This window comes from Pan troglodytes, chromosome 2, assembly GCF_028858775.2.
Source record: "Pan troglodytes isolate AG18354 chromosome 2, NHGRI_mPanTro3-v2.0_pri, whole genome shotgun sequence".
NCBI lineage: Eukaryota > Metazoa > Chordata > Mammalia > Primates > Hominidae > Pan > Pan troglodytes.
The window spans coordinates 92,803,933-92,820,830 of NC_086015.1; positions in this window are offsets into that span (position 1 = coordinate 92,803,933).

Sequence of the window (16,898 nt, forward strand, 5' to 3'; positions counted from 1 at the left end):
AAACTGGCAATACTGATAACTGTCTAGGAGGTGGAGCACATAGAACTCTCACACAATGCTGGAGGTAAAGGTAATAAATATTTAAATATACATCTATCACACATCTAGTAATCCTACTCCTAGGTATCTGAAAATATGTTCACACATTCATCTGTATTTGAATATTTATAATAACATTATTCGTGTCCTCCAAAAATTGGGAATAACTCTGGCACCATTCAATAGATGTATGGGTAAATAAACTGTGGTTCAACTCCATGGTGGAATACCACTCAGCAATAACAAGGGAAAAACTACTGATTCACAGAGCAACATGGATCTTAAATGCACTTTCACAGACATCATAAGCCTTATAAACCATGATTTTATTTATCTGACACTAAGAAAATGCAAGCATATAGAGACAGGAAACAGACAATAGGGTGCCGGGATCTTGGGGCCGTGGCAGTGGTTTACCACAAAGGGACCGTAGGAGCGAATTTTGGGGGTATTGAAACGGTTCTGTGTTAAATTGTGGTTTTGGATAGACAATTTATGCATTTGTCAAACTGCATGGAACTGCACATCATAAAGAATGAATTTTTAAAGAATGCAACCAGTATATGGGAGTGGAGGATGGATGGAATATTGATTGTGTTCCAGGATGCAATTCAAGATCCCACATTGCTTTGTGACAATATGTTATGAATACATGACATAATGACACTAAAGGGGATGAGGGAAAAGGGAGTTGTCGGAAATAACTTTGAAATGGCTTTCAGTGGATACTGTAGGACTAGTGGACACTAGATAAATAAGGAACTCTAGTTGATACATTTGTTTCTCTCTGGGATAAATGTTAGTAATTCTGAAGCCACTTAATTGAACACTGGAATTAAACAAGTAGATAATGAGAACCAGATTTTTCATGGTCTGAGAAGTTACAAATAGGCTGGAATAAAGTCTATGGTGCTGGATGGGAGTCAGAGAAATCAATATGCACTTAAAAATAATTATAAATACAGATAGATACAGAGATAGCTACAGATGTGTGTATGTATGTGTGAATGTGTATGCTCAGGGTTGGTCTACAGACATATACCTACTAACAAGGTATAGAAACAGTGACACCCAAGTAGCAATTAGCAAAGCCAGTACCCAGAATATGGTTTCTAAATACTTTTCTCCAATGAAAGTATATAAGGCTCTTGTAGACCTAGCTAATTCAGATCTGAGATAGGGAATTACTGAATGAAATTGGATAAAAATGCAGAATTTTCAGTTGACACTGGAGAATTTTGTAATTCCAAGAAACAAGAAAGTGCTTAAAAAGAAGAAAAAAAGAGTCCAGGATCCCTTATGGAAGAGGTCCCAATGACCCAAACTGAAACAGCTGGAGCAACAGAAAAAATAACTATGATATTAGATTATAACTCAAAATTTAAAAAGTAAAATAAATCTATACATATGTAAATAAATAACAGAGTGACTGGGGAGTAGAGGCAGCTTTTCCTTACAGAAGAATTTCAATTAATAAATTTAGATGAAAAAAAGCAAAATAAAAAAAATCACCATAGTAATAATTGCTGCAGGCAAGATCCACTGATAGACACTAAAATTAGGGGGTGAAAGTTTAAACAGAAACATGCTATTTACACAGACTTTTCCCAAATATTCTATAATTACTAAGGGGAAAACTAACTTTACAGTGGAGAATCCTGGCAGGCAGCACTATGATTAAGATGCCATGTGATTAAGGCTAACATTACCAGCAATCCTTATGGACATCGTGTGTCCTGAAAGGATGCATGGAGAACACATCACCTCTGTGGTATTCTTCCCAACTACACATTGCTTCAACCTAAAAATGTGAAAACATCAGACAAGCACAATTTGAGAGACAGTCTATCAAGTAACTGACAAGTGTCCTTGTGAAAGACAAGAGAAAAGACTAAGGTACTGTTTGGAGGAGACTAAAGAGATAGGACAATGCAATGTGGGATCTTGAATCGCATCCCGGGACAGAAAAAGAACACAGTGAAAAAAAGGTGGATCTGAACAAATTTTGTTTAATGGTATTGCTTCAAAGTTAATTTCTCAATCGATGTTTGATTAAGGTTTTGTATGGTATTAACTTAAATGATAGCTGATAATTGTTACATTATTTTAAAAACTATTATGTATGTCTAAATTATCTCAAAATAAAAGATTTCAGTGATGTATGCTAGTAATCAAGACATTATTGTAAGAATATGTTGTGGTCATCCCTCTCATTACTCTAAGGCCATTAAAGTGATAGGTAAAATATTAGAAGTGAAATGGTAAATCATAACACTGGGTTTCCAAAATATAAAAATGTCCTTATGGATGAGAAATAGAAAAGAAAAGTGATTAAGAGGTCTGAAGCCACAGACCTACTGAACTCTTAGTCTAGAAATAGGCCTACATGGCTGAAACATGGTAATGGGAAATAATAATGCTTGTATGAGATAAGAGAATAAATCCAGTCTTAGTGAAACAAGGAACCAGAGAGAACAGAGTCAGAGTGATCATAGGCTGGATCATTGAACAGTCACTAGAAAAAAAACCTTTCCCCCCTTAGCTTTTTTTTTTGTTTAACTACAGATTATATTGAGAAAATAATTTCTCAGACTCCTTTAGAGCTACATTGTGACCTTTCTAGTCGTTGAGATGATAATGTTAGTTTTGGGTGAGAGCTTCTCAGCTCATGTACACCTTGTAAGGAGAAAGTCCTGGGGACATTCCTATTATTTCTCCCTGAATAAGTAACATGATATGTGGAGGTAGAGATGTCATATTTGAGATCACAAGGATAAACATCCCACATTAGGGTGACAGAGCATGAAGACAGAACCATCTTTCTTGATGTCATCTTTAAATTGTTCTAGCAGTCATGACTTCCTACTTCTTTACACCTTTTAAAAGATTGAGATAAAAAAGTAAAAGGAATTATATGGATCACTAAAAAACTGTTAAACAATAAAAGAATATAGTGTTTGTGAATATAAATGAATATATACAAATCGGTGACCTTCCTATATACAAATGAGAAGCAATTCAAAAGTATAATGGAATAAATGGTCTCACAATGGCAAAAGGAAGTAATGAAAAGTAAAGATAAATGGAAGAAAAGGGTAAAATAACTTTTTTTCAAATAATATTAAGGGGACAAGTTTTATGGAATAGTATACTTTATTCTTGTACAGTATGTTTTAAAATTATAATTTTAATTATATCTACATTATACATTTAAATATATGCAATAAAATGTTAAGATTTTCCTGGACCTAGCCAAATTACCTTTTAAGTCCAAAATTGCAAATATAGTTGGAAAACCTGTAAAACAATGTAATGAGAGGTGACCAACTCCATGAGAAATTAAAAAATATTTTATCTCCGTGGTAATCAAAGCATACATAGACAACATGTAAACAGAACAGAATAGAGAATCCAGATATTGAACCTAAATTGTTTAGTTCATAATGAAGATGAAGTTCCACACTGGTTGGAAGAGAAGTATTATTTAATAAATAGAACTGGGATTACTGGCTAGCCATATGGAAAAAACCTGTATTATAGTTTATTTCTCACAAGTAAATAAATTTCAGATGACTCACAATTATTGTATAAAACATGAAACCATATAAATAAATAACAGAAAGTATGGATACTTTTTATGATCTTGAAATGGGATAGCTTCTGTAAACACAAAAGTAAAAAACAGTCTTAAAAGAGAAATATGCTAGATCTGATGTGCAAAAATTAGAATTGTGGGTGTATAGAAAAAGACTAAAATGTAGTCAAAAGAGAACATAGGATATTTTATTTACTTAACGAGTGCTCATAAACCAATAAACTTCTGATAAAATTATGTGTAAAGAACTATTCAACAACAAAACATTACATTGATTTTTAAATGTGTAAAAATATGCTCAAATTCAATCATAATAATAAAAATAGCAATGAAAACAACACCATTTACCCACAATGTATTGATGAGAATCTTTGAGAATGAGAAACATTCATTGTCATAAATTGTGTAGAGAATTTAAATTGGAACAATCTCTTGAGAGAGTAATTTGGCAAACTATATCAATATAAAAAAATACATATAATTTGATTCAGCAATTCTACTCTAGGAATTTATCCAAGAGTTTTACTTTTACATGTGAACTATATATATGCCAATGTATTTATTGCAGCATTATTTGCCTTAGCAAAATAATAGAAACAAAGTAGATGTCTATTATTAGGTAGCTATTAAAATAAACTGTAGTGTATTCGTACAATGAAATGCTACATAGTCAAGTAAAATTATTTTCTATGAGATTGAATGATATTTGAGATATATTGTTGAGTCAAAGAAACAAAACACAAAAACTTCAGTCCTTAGTGTTTGTTAGGTCCTGTTATAGACACTAGCGATTTCAATAGTGAATGAGATAGAGTCCCTTGCCTTAAGTCACTTATCTTCTAATAGTAAAAGACAGGCAACAAAAATGTAAGCAAAATAATTATTGTAAAAGATAATCTAAAATACAGTGAACTACTGTAGAGAAGATAAAACAATGTAAAGTGACCCAAAGTGGTTATGGGTACTGCTTTGGCTTTGGCTGGGGTCGGGGGAATAGTGGGGAGTGATGTTTTATCTAAGGTTTTGGAGTAAGGTTTCATTAAATACAGCAAAATGCCAGTTCGACCATTCATAGAAATATGCTACCTTTTGCATTTGTTAGAAAGATTCTCTTTCTCTTTCCATATTGATTCATTTATATATTCACAAATCGTCTCTGCAATAATAAATAATAAACTACTAACAATGGTTGCCTCTGGGAAAATTAAGGACTAAGATGTAAGAAACAGATTTTTCATATTCCCATTTGTATAGTTTACAATTTTTGGAAACCACATTGTGCATATTATCTACTGAAATAACTATAAATAAATACATACATAGAAGTCTTACATTCTTATCTTTCCTCAGTTCTTACATGTTGGTGATGATTTGGCATAGTTTTAAGATGGCAATAATTTTAACAAGGTAAATAAAAAAGAAATATGTTTCCAGGGACATGGATGACGCTGGAAACCATCATTCTCAGCAAACTAACACAAGAACAGAAAATCAAACACCGCATGTTCTCACTCGTAAGTGGGAGTGGATCAATGAGAGCACATGGACACAGGGAGGGGAACAGGAAGGGCCTATCACGGGGTGGGGGACTAGGGGAGGGAAAGCATTAGGAGAAATACCTAATGTAGATGATGGGTTGATGGGTGCAACAAACCACCATGGCACGTGTATACCTATGTAACAAACCTGCATGTTCTGCACATGTATCCCAGAACTTAAAGTATAATAAAATAAAATAAATAAATAAGCCATAAAAAGAAGTATCTTTCATGAAATATTTTTAGGGTATAAACGAAAATGCCTTTTGAAAAATCAATTGACATAATTTCATATATATATTTCTTTTTACTAAATATTATCTTAGGAGGAATATTGTTTGAAGTGGGAATGTGTATTGGATATTGGAAAATTAAAATTATATCTAATTTTGGACATCACTAGATACATTACCTTGTCCATTTTTATTGTAATGAGCTTAATAAGACAGATAAATGAGCATAACAAGGATATAGCAGAATTTCTGCCTCACATGCATCCCTCCATGTGTAAGTGTGATAATATAGTGTTTTGGAAAGACTTCTAAAACTTTATTGAAGATTCATTGTTAGAAGATTGATAGACCAGTAAAAAAGAGTGATTTTATTTGCTCCAAAACTATTTCATACTTCAAAACATTTTTAATCTTTAAGCATATGAAATCATGTTATTGCTTATTATAACTCTGATAATGCACCCAGTAGGGTCTCAATATAGAATGCATAATGTATTTTCTACATAAGTTTAAAATACAAATATATTAACTTAATTCTGCAAATAATTTAATGTGTAGGTTGCTTGTTTCTTCCAAACAAACGTTTCATACTTTTCTGGGTCTTAGGTATAAAGATGTTATAAGGAGCACATGGTAAAAATTTGTAGGTTTTTTTAAACTACTATTTTGAGGGAAAACAGAACATGAGATAAATTTATTCCATATACTATTTTTCTTGGATGAAATTTCAGCAGACTGGTGAAATATCTATTGGAAAATGTAGTGACAGCTAAACTATTTGCTATAGAAATCTTGAAATCTTTCTTCTCAAATGCAGCATGAAATTCTGTTTCAATTTCAGATATTTCACTGTTAAAATATTCTCACAGAATAACTCTTATTTAGAAGTTGGAAATCAAGTGACATACTAAAGTGAGCTGAATCACAAGGATAAACATATTTTATTAAAAATATTCTGACATAATTAGCAATAACTAACAAGAGTTTGCAAATTAAGGCTATGAAAGTGCAAACTTACATCCTGTGCTATAATATGTGGCACTTATCTCTCTTTAATTATTATGTTTATTTATTTCATTTGAAGGTCTTCTTAAATTAATTTTACTTTATTTGGAAATTTCACCCATAGCATCACAAATAATAGAAATTTGCACCATTTAAAAATACCTCTCACTTTGTCTCTGTCTCTCCCTGTTTCTCTCTCTCTTGCTCCCCCATATATATTTAAATTATATGTATTTGTAATTTCTACCATGTCAGAAAGAAAATACACTGGATTTTAATTTCGAAAATAAGTCAACTATGTCCTCGTTTATTCTTTCTCTTAATACAAAATGAAACCAACAAACCAAAAACATAGACCTTTTTAGGTCCTATACTCCCTGCATTTACCAACCTATCTCTATATTCTCCTTCAGAGACAATTTTCTAGTACATTATATACTCAAATTGTCTTTATTTTCTTATCTTCTATTTGCTACTATTTGCTATTATGTACTACTTCTACAATCACTATTGTCTTTACCTGAAGTTATATACTTCTGAAACTATTTTTGCTAAAGTCATCAATGGCCTCCTTTTGTTTAACCTATTTATGCCTGAGGTTGCAATTTTTTCTTTTTTGGTGAAAAATCAGACCTTGGTGATTATCTAGAGCAGTAGGATATAAATAATTCCCACAAGCTTAGCGTTCCAATAATGGAACACTAGGCATAAATGGGCTTATCCAATAAGCATATTTCAGTCATTGTCTTACTTCCTCTCTAATAAAGTACCAGCATTTTTCTCACTTTAAAAATAGTATTTTTCACTGGCTTCAGAACACCACATCTTCTTGGCTTTACTTAATAATTTACTGCATTTAACAGAAAAGTATTGAAACAATGGTTAAAACAAAACATATATTTTGTTCTCATACAAAATAGTTCTGAAGTTAGGAAGTGCAGCGCAATCTGGCAGCCTCAGGGTATTATTGAGGATCTAGGACCCTACTTTGCAGTGCCATCCCTCAAGGTACCTTTGGTCCAATGTGGCTATTGGAGCTCCAGCTATTATGTCTACATTGAAAGTCAGAAGAAGGAGACAGATAAGAGGGCAAAAGTGATCTTCATTTCAAATGAGTAAGCTGACTTCTTACTACTCTACACTCTACTCTTGGGGAGAACAAAGTCATGTTGTAATGTCTAATACAAAGAAGGCTGGGAAATAAAATATTTTAATGGTAACATCATCATCTGGAATAAAATTTGAATTATTTTAAAGAATAAAGAGAGGACAGATATTGATTGTGATTAGCCATCTTGGCTCCTGTATATCTGCCTTCTTTCTCCTGTCTCTACAACCTCACCTTTTATATTAACTTCTTTTAATCAATATTTAAGCATTCTGAATCCTATCCTGTCTTTAAAAAGAATAAATATAGCCACACTGCCAGATTTCAAATCTCAGCTTCACCATTTATTAGCTTTGGGATCCTAGGAAGTGACTTAATCCCTGCATTCTCCAGTTTTCTCCCTCATATAATAGTAATGATAGTAGGCACTACGTCCTAGAGTTGTTGAGTGATCGAAATAAGTCTAAATAATCTTAGTATTTATAATATACTATGGTAGTATTGCCTTGGCACATAGTATGTGTTGTACTACTCATACTAATGCTGCTGATAATGTTTGCATTCACCACTAACAATCCAACCTACGAAGAATGTGAGTCTGAATTCTGGATCCTCTTAGAGTGAGCATGCTAGCAGGAGAAATACGTGACCCTTGTATTTACCATCACTTTTGCCAAAAGAGAAAACAACCATTTAATGTTCACTCTCCTTAAATCAAATTTTCAGACTAAATTAATACATGTTTTCCTTTTCCCTTTCTGTTTTCAGCAAAAACATGGAAGTCCTGCATCATAAATTCTCCAAAAACATCACCTAAATTCTTTGTTGTACTGATTCAGCCCCCACTCTTAATCTGCTGCTTTATTGCAGAAATCCTTTCACTGTGCCCACCAGAATCACAGTTTCATAACTAGCAAAATCCCTTCAATTTGCAAACTTTTCTAAGAATGTTTTCTTAATGTCCTTATCTTAAGTGAAACCCCCTCTTTCATGTGGAAATTTATCGGGCATAATGTTTTCAAGAAGTGCCTGTTTCTTTTTTCAAACTTCAAGGACATAAGATGAGAATTATGTTATTCCTCGCCTCACTGTTAAATCCAGATCATTGTCATCCAGTGTTTCACAAAACTGAAACCAAAACATAGCTAAGACCTTCATATATATCACCTAATCCCTCCTTGTTCTTGTCATTTGATGGCTTCCAGATAATTCTCTCTAATCTTTAAAAGATTTCAACATATATTTTACGGACTCTCCTTAAGAACAGAAGCATTGCTGTCTTCTTGGGTCACTTCAATGCTCAAGTAGTTTATTTAACCTCACATGTAGTACTTGACCTTCTTATCACCAGAGTCATCCGCATTTATTCTCTTTCAACTTCCTACTCCATTTTATCTGCCCTACTATCTTCAGCAGCCCACTGTGTCCACAGGTTTCTCTCATATTTTGTTTATTTAAGTACTCCCACTATAATTTTTCACTGCAATCAAACTGTAGTCTATTGAAATTTTTTATCTTAATACATTGGCCATCTCCTTTTTTTCATGTTCTTGTTATTCAGCTTAGATTAATTGGGTCATATTTCCAAGAATTATCTTTCCAATATCACAAACTTTCTTGACTCTCTTTTTCAATTGTATCCATTTGACAAAATCCCTATCCTGAAAGAAACCTATCATACAATTTCTTTGTACTTGAACCCAAGTAGTCCAGCAGTATAGCAAGGAGTTAGCTACTAAGGCCTGGTTTCACTGAAAATGTATGATCACTGATCTTAAATGAGCCCCTCAACATTGCTCAGAAGTATTAGTACACGACTTTGAAAAATGGACCATAATTCCATTTAAAGAATGCCCTCTTCAAACCTTCTCCACTCTACTGAAATTTTCAATTTTCTCATCGTCCTCAATCAGTTTCAGTAATTATTCACCTTCTGATTAACTGAAAAAAAGGATTTGCCAGAGGATAACTCTCTCAACCTGATGATACCAAATATACACACAGACTTACATCTGTCCACATCCTATATTTTCCTGCTACTAACAATGTCAAGGCAATGTCCTCCTTTCATATAAGAGGGATGCTACCACTGGTGTTTAGGATGTCAACTTCACTGCAGGGAATTTACATAAAAGATTATACTTTCTTTCTCCTATATATTAAGCTCCCATTTTAATAAATCTTGTTTTGGTTTCCTTTAGTACTCTCCCATTAAAACAAATAAGAAAACAAGAAAACAGTCTCATTGGACACTCCACTTCCATTATTCTTGTTAATCTCCTAAAATTTAAACTCCTGAAAGAATTTGTCTCTGCTGTCTGTCACTATTTCCTAACTTCCAGATCAGTCATTGACCTAATCAGACTGGCATCTTTCTGCTGTTCTCTTCACTATATTAGCTTCCCCCATCAGCTTTATTGAGGTATAATTGAATAAAAATTGTATGTTTATATTTAAGATGTACAACTTGATGTTTTGATACATACATGCACTGTGAAATAATCACCACAGTAAAGCTAATAAACATATTCATCACTTCAATAAGTTACCATTTCTTTCTTTTGCTTTTTTTTCATATGATGAATACGCTTAAGATCCATCTTCCTTGCAAATTTTAAGTACACCATACAGTATCGATAACTATAGTTCATTGGATTTTCAGAATTTAATCATCTTGCAAACTGAAACTTAGTAGCCTGTGACCAAAACTTCTTCATTTTTCCCTGCCCCCAGCCCTGACAACTACCATTCTACTTTCTGCTTGTATGAGTTTGACTATTTCACATTCCACACAAAAGTGGTATCATGCAATATTTGTCTTTGCCTGACTTATTTCACTTAGCATAATGTCCTCTAGGTTCATCCATGTTTTTTGCAAATGGCAGGATTTCCTTTATTTTTATTATTATTTATTATTATTATACTTTAAGTTCTAGGGTACATGGGCACAAAGTACAGGTTTGCTACACATGTATACATGTGCCGTGTTGATTTACTGCTCCCATTAACTCATCATTTACATTAAGTATATCTCCTAATGCTATCCCTCCCCACTCCCCCAACCCCACAACAGGCCCTGGTGTGTGATATTCCCTGCCCTCAGTCCAAGTGTTCTCATTGTTCAATTCCCACCTATAAGTGAGAACACGCGGTGTTTGGTTTTCTGTCTTTGTGATAGTTTGCTCAGAATGATGGTTTCCAGCTTCATCCATGTTGCTACAAAGGACATGAACTCATCCTTTTTTATGACTACGCAGTATTCCATGGTATATATGTGCCACATTTTCTTAATCCAGTCTATCATTGATGGACATTTGGGTTGGTTCCAAGTCTTTGCTATTTTGAATAGTGCTGCAATAAACATACATGTGCATGTGTCTTTTTAAAAATTATACTTTAAGTTCTAGGGTACGTGTGCACACGTGCAGGTTTGTTACATATGTATAAATGTGCTGTGTTTGTGTGCTGCACCCATTAACTCGTCATTTACATTAGGCATATCTCCTAATGCTATCCCTCCCCCATCCCCCCCCCCCAGGACAGGCCCTGGTGTGTGATGTTCCCCTTCCTGTGTCCAAGTGTTCTCATTGTTCAATTCCCACCTAAGAGTGAGAGCATGAGTCCTTATAGTAGCATGATTTATAATCCTTGGGTATATACGCAGTAATGGGATCACTGAGTCAAATGGTATTTCTAGTTCAAGATCCTTGAGGAATCGCCACTCTGTCCGCCACAATGGTTGAACTAGTTTACACTCCCACCAACAGTGTAAAATCATTCCTATTTCTCCACATCCTCTCCAGCACCTGTTGTTTCCTGACTTTTTAATGATTGCTATTCTAACTGGTGTGAGATGGTATCTCATTGTGGTTTTGATTTGCATTTCTCTGATGGCCAGTGATGACGAGCATTTTTTCATGTGTCTGTTGGCTGCATAAATGTCTTCTTTTGAGAACTGTCTGTTCATATCTTTCACCCACTTTTTCATGGGGTTGCTTGTTTTTTTCTTGTAAATTTGTTTGAGTTCATTGTAGATTCTGAATATTAACCCTTTTTCAGATGGATAGATTGCAAAAATGTTCCCCATTCTGTGGTTTGCCTGTTCACTGTGATGATAGTATCTTTTGCTGTGCAGAAGCTCTTTAGTTTAATTAGATCCCATTTGTCAATTTTGGCTTTTGTTGCCACTGTTTTTGGTGTTTTGGACATGAAGTCTTTGCCCATGCCTATCTTCTGAATGGTATTATCTAGGTTTTCTTCTATGGTTTTTATGGTTTTAGGTCTTACATTTAAGTCTTTAATCCATCTTGAGTTACCTTTGTATAAGATAAAATGAGGGGTCCAGTTTGTTTTCTGCATATGGCTAGCCAGTTTTCCTAACATCATTTATTAAATAGGGAATCCTTTCCCCATTGCTTGTTTTTGTCAGGTTTGTCAAAGATCAGATGGTTGTAGAAGTGTGATGTCATTTCTGAGGCCTCTGTTCTGTTCCACTGGTCTATATATCTCTTTTGGTACCAGTACCATGCTGATTTGGTTACTGTAGCCTTGTAGTATAGTTTGAAGTCAGGTAGCCTGACGCCTCCAGCTTTGCTCTTTTTGCTTAGGATTGTCTTGGCTATACGGGCTGTTTTTTGGTTCCATGTGAAATTTAAAGTAATTTTTTTCTAATTCCGTGAAGAAAGTCAGTGGTAGCTTTATGGGAATAGCATTGAATCTATAAACTACTTTGGGTGTTATGGCCTTTTTCATGACATTGATTCTTCCTATCCATGAGCATGGAATGCTTTTCCAGTTGTTTGTGTCCTCGCTTCTTGCCTTGAGCAGTGGTTTGTAGTTCTCTTTGAAGAGGTCCTTCACATCCCTTGTAAGTTATATTCCCTGAATAGACCAATAACAAGTTCTGAAATTGAGGCAGTAATTAATAGCCTACCAACCAAAAAAAGCCCAGGACCAGATGGATTCCCAACCAATATCTACTAGACAGACAAAGAGGAGCTTGTACCATTCCTTCTTAAACTCTTCCAAACAATAGAAAAAGAGGGACTCCTCCCTAACTCATTTTATGAGGCTAGCCATCATCCTGATACCAAAACCTGGCAGAGACACAACAAAAAAAGAAAATTTCAGGCCAATATCCCTGATGAGCATCGAAGCGAAAATCCTTAATAAAACACTGGCAAACAGAATCCAGCAGCACATCAAAAACTTCTCCACCATGATGAAGTTGGCTTCATCCCTGGGATGCAAGGCTGGTTCATCATATGCAAATCAATAAACATAACCCATCATATAAACAGAACCAATGACAAAAACCACATGATTATCTCAATAGATGTAGAAAAGGCCTTTGATAAAATTCGACACCTGTTCATGCTAAAAACTCTCAATAAACTAGGTATTGATGGAACGTTATCTCAAAATAATAAGAGCTATTTATGACAAACCCACAGCCAATATCATACTGAATGGGCAAAAGCTGGAAGCATTCCCTTTAAAAACCGGCACAAGACAAGGATACCCTCTCTCACCACTCCTATTCAACATAGGACACAGAACTTCAAATTGGAAGTTTTGGCCAGGGCAATCAGCCAAGAGGAAGAAATGAAGGGTATTCAAATAGGAAGAGAGGAAGTCAAATTGTCTCTGTTTGCAGATGACATGATTGTATATTTTGAAAACCCCATCGTCTCAGCCCCAGATTCCTTAAACTGATGAGCAACTTCAGCAAAGTCTCAGGATACAAAATCAATGTGCAAAAATCACAAGCATTCCTATACATCAATAATAGACAAACAGAGAGCCAAAGCATGAGTGAACTCCCATTCTCAACTGCTACAAAGAAATTATGTTTTAATAGTATTTTGATGCCTGGATAATCTGAGACTAAGAAGGAGTTTATTTTCCAAACTGCAAGCCACAGGTTGGAAATACTTTTTTAGGTTTTACTTGAATACTATTTTTTTCCTTTCTTATGCTCGTGTAGATGAAATCAGTTAGCATTACCAACCTTCTGTCTGGAAATCTCCTTGTCAGTGTCTACAGGTATGTATTTACATGTAAGCCATTTCTCCTTATTTGAGGTAGTAATGTTACAAGTTTCTGGTGAACACTGAATTAGTGGATACTGAATCATTGGCCCAAGGGAAATACAGGGTTAGATTCCCATGAGCCTCTATTTACAGTATTTTTGTCAATTGACTAATGCATGACCTTGTTTAATGTGCATTTCTGTATAAAGCAACTTTAGTTAATATGTACTTTTGATTTAATTAACATCAAACCTCACAGCCAACATTCCTATGTTCACGCTTGAACAAAGCTTATCTAACATGTATTTTCTCCATAAGGCACATTACAGTCTTTTAGCACTTTAGAACATTAGATAGCATTTCGCCAATATGCTTTGGGGTCATTTTTAGACAGTGAAATCACCAATAAAAAGCACAAAAATGTAAAAATTGCGGCACTAAATAGACTGCAAAAAGAACATTCACAGACAGTAACGGAGCTGAAACGCAAGGAGAACTGCCCTGTTCACCTCAGCTGGACCGTAGTGTTGGGTGACTCAGATTTCTCACTGCTATGCACATGTCTACAAATGACAGTGCCACAAGTATTGATTTGGGGATTACAAATATTTTACCAAATAGGCAAACTTACAAACACAGAATCCATGAATAATCAGGATCAACTATATATACAATTTTCACAGAACCCCCAGTAACCCTGATGCCAAACTTTCCAGCACTTCATAGCACAAGTTGTCTTTTTCCAGCCTCCGAAACCAATTGTTTCTCTGTCCTTCTAATCTGTACTAATGTGCCTCTTGGAATCCTCCGGCTTCTGCTCACCACTAGACCCCAAAGCCAATGCCACGTGTGTTAGTGTTGTATTACAGGAGCGACTTCAAAGTAACAGTTCTTTTTCAGCTATTGTTTACTCTATAATGATCTACTTCAACTCATAGAGGCTCAAAACAAAAATTCTTTTCCATGTCTTATAGATACATTGGTCACATTGGCTCAACTGGGGGTTCATGTGCTGGTCTTGCCTAGGTTCTGTCCTGCAGTTGCACCCAGGTGGCAACAGTTGGGGGTTCAGGTGGGTTGCTGAGATGGCCGCTCCATGTAGTCTCAAAGCTTCTACTGGCCAGGTGTGGTGGCTCATACCTGTAATCCCAGCACTTTGGGAGGCCAAGATGGGCAGACCACCTGAGGTTAGGAGTTCCAGACCAGCCTGGCCAACAGAAGAAACCTCGTCTTTACTAAAAATACAAAAATTTTACCTATGTAACAAACCTGCATACATACTCCTGAACTCAAAATAAAAGTTAAAAAAGGAAAAAAAATGAAAAATAAAAATACAAAAATTAGCCGTGCATGCTGGTGAGCTCCTGTAATCCCAGCTACTTGGGAGGCTGAGACAGGAGAATTGCTGGAACCCAGGTGGCAGAGGTTGCAGTGAGCCGAGATCGCACCACTGCACTCGAGCTTGGACGACAGAGCAAGACTCCATCTGAGGTCAGGAGTTCGAGACCAACCACGCCAACATGGTGAAACCCCGTGACTCATAAAAATACAAAAATTAGCTGGCTGTGGTGGCACGCACCTCTAATCCCAGCTACTTGGGAGGCTGAAGCAGGAGAATGGCTTGAACCCAGGTGGCGGAGAATGCAGTGAGCTGAGACTGTGCCAATGCACTCCAACCTGGGTGACAGTGGCAGATCAAGTCTCAAAAACAAAAAAAAGTTCCAAGTTTTTCCACTTGGTCTCTTTATGTGGTCTCTCTAGCAGGCTGGTCATATTTCTCACATGGCAGAGCTCCTCAAAAGCAAAAGCTGTCTGGCCTTTTTTAAGGTTTCTCTTGAAACTGCCACTACTTCTACTGATAAACAGTCACAGAGCAAGACTAAGAAAAATAAAATAAGCTTTAGCTCTTAATGACAGAATGAAACAAAATTTGTGGCCATTTTATATCAAACAGTATATCCTTGCCTCATTTTTCACTTCAGTATAAATTTGCATATTTCAGCATTAAGCAGGATTTTTTAAAATTCGGAATTAAAGGGTTTTGTGGGCTTTTCAAAGTCAGGCTATGGGAAATTCTATTTTTTCTCCTCTTGTTGTGAGTTACTATCAGAAATGGATATTGCACATTTTACAAATGTTATTTAGTTTCTATTAAGATAACACTGTATTTTTCTCCTTTTATATATGAATATGGTAAAGTTATAAATGCATGCTCCTATACTGAACCATCCTTGAATTTCTAGAGTAAAATGTTGTGGTCAATTCATAAACTTCTTCAGTGTATTGTGGATTTTTTGATTTTTTAAGTATTTCTGCATCAGTAATTGAACACGAGGCCATTGTGTAGTTATATGTGAGTGTGTATTATACATGTCAAGTTTGGGTACCACTATAATTCTAGCTTTGTGCAAAATATTTTGGAAGAGTTCCTTTTTTGTCCTCTGGTCTGGAAGAGTGTAAATTCATTCTTAATATTCCATGGAATTGCAAAGCAGATCATCTGTGAACCCATCTGGGATGGCCTGTTATTTTTTACATGTTTAAACTCTCCAAAAATTTTTCTTGTTTTATTCTATAGTTATTGCTCTATTGGTTTTAATTTTTTTCACCTGTATTGATTTCCTAATTTTTATTTCCCAAGAAAATTACATACGTCCAAAAAAGTTTATAGAAAATTGAGCAAATATTCTTTAAATTTCTCTGAGCTTGAAAAACTTACCTATTCCAAACTATAATTTTGTACATGTTGGCTTTCTTCCACTTTTGATTATATTAGGAAACAGTTTATCTACAAAATAATCTCATCATTCATAATTTCATGGAGTAAAAATCTGGAATAGGAAATCTACTGTGAAAAAATTGGGGGGCAATGTGCGACTTGAAGCCCAGCATACCATTTCTCAGTAAATCCAATGAAGCGAAGTTTTCTTGCTGCATTGGAAGAGATTTGTGTTTCCCTGAGCACCAGATGAAATATGGGTTTGAATGTAGAGACTATGTTGTGTGAAAAATAAGTAAGTTTAAATAACAGAATCATAATCACATACAGTGGACCAAGATGCTCATATTATAAAAGAGAGAAGGGAGGTATGATCAAATTAACAGAAAGTCCTTCTACCCTAACTCAGGCTCACTTCAGGCTATATTTATATAGAAGAATGGGGAAATGGTATATAGAAAATTTTCAGGTCTATCACACGTACAAAACAGAAGTTAGCCAAAGATCTTAATATCTAATCGATTATAAATACTTTTTCTCATTTGGCCCCAATTATATGTAATTGACACATATTCATTCTCAGTTAAGGATCTGAGGTTACAGGTATTTCTGTTTCGCTGAAAACCATA